The sequence below is a fragment of the Haplochromis burtoni genome, unplaced genomic scaffold, assembly GCF_018398535.1.
Source record: "Haplochromis burtoni strain Fernald_Lab_line unplaced genomic scaffold, NCSU_Asbu1 Contig_609, whole genome shotgun sequence".
NCBI lineage: Eukaryota > Metazoa > Chordata > Actinopteri > Cichliformes > Cichlidae > Haplochromis > Haplochromis burtoni.
In genome coordinates this window covers 5,580-7,165 of record NW_024582970.1, presented here as the reverse complement: position 1 = coordinate 7,165, position 1,586 = coordinate 5,580, and positions in this window count along the sequence as shown.

Sequence of the window (1,586 nt, the reverse complement as noted above, 5' to 3'; positions counted from 1 at the left end):
TTCCACATATAAAAGGAACAGTTAAATTTCTTATGAATGCACTTTCAGCTACAGTTTATTTGCAGCTATACAAAGAGAGAAACGCATGAAAATTCATCATGATACCATCATAAATAAGACAATGTCTTTTATAAGCATGGTTTTCATTTTAAGCTTCGTTTGTGTTTATTTGTCAGTCTTTTCCATACGGTCCCGCAAATATTTTAAACCTATTTACTGTTTATATTTTATATGCTAACATTAAAACTAAATCTCTTTGGAAGTTAACATAGTTTTTGGTTTCTATTTTATGGCACCTAAACAACTTGCTCTGTTATGTCATTTTGTTATGAACAAAATAAACAGTCTGAGTGAATTGTGGGTTTTTGTTGACATATTTTGAGTTTTGTGGTTACTATATTATTGAGAAATATTGAGAAATTGAGAAGAAGTAAAATTCAGGGTGGTATCACCGATACTCGTCCGATACCGATACTTTGTACAAAAACTTAATGTTATTGTATTTTAGCTTCATCAAATTATAGCTTCATACTGATTACAGGATGTCAGACTACTTATTCTTATTGTTTAATTATGAAGAATTAAATAGAAATAAAAAACCTGAAGCTGTGCGTTAATTGATGCTATTTGAACACATATATCTTGTCAATTAACATGTTTATACTTTCCTGGACATTTCAACAAAAACATTCAACATTCACACTTTCCCTCATTCACAGTGGTGCTGTGCCACACTTGGAATTTGGGTATGAATCCAATACCAAGTAAATACAGGGCCAGTATAGCGAAAGTATTTACCAGTATTTGCAAATTCTGAACACATTTTAATCACCACTATATCACTGTGATTGTAACTTTCCACAATAATTACTTAACACAACAAAACACACCTTTGAGCTTTTCATGTGTTTTGAAATTGGGCTTTTGGAGACCATAGTGCATGTTTGAGGTTTATTTTTTCCAAAGAAATAGTTAACACAGTTCAGCAGGCTACATACTGAACTTGAATGATAAACGCAAGTATCGACCCAGTTGTGCTAGTATTGATCCAATACCAATACTAGTGTTGGTATCAATACTACTGATTTTTGGATCTGCCCACCTCAGTTACCAGCCTGTTTTTGAATTTATTGGATTGTAGTTGCTTTCTCTCAGGATTTCTGCACTTTTGCAACGTTGGCTTCAAACGTAAATAAGAGGTCAAGTTTATATTTACATGTTCTAGTCAGGCAAGAGTGCTGTTACAGGTGGTGGATAGGAGAATATATCAAAACACCACCTGTGCATGGGAGCACAGGCTTGTAAAAGGCCTTATAGAAAATAGTTTTATATGCACAAAAATGTATGAATCATAGACACATATCACACATATATTCGGGTATTGTACTTGCAGTCTTAACCATAGGCGCTGATCATTTATTTTATTTTATTGTCAATTTTCTCAATCCCTGTGTCTAGACAGTAACTACCTTTAGTTTTCAGAAAATTGATTGATGAAAAATGAAATATTGCCTTAAAGTTCCACTAAGCTATTGTTACTCCCCTCACCTTTCTAATATTCTATCTGTAAAACTCAAAGCATGAAA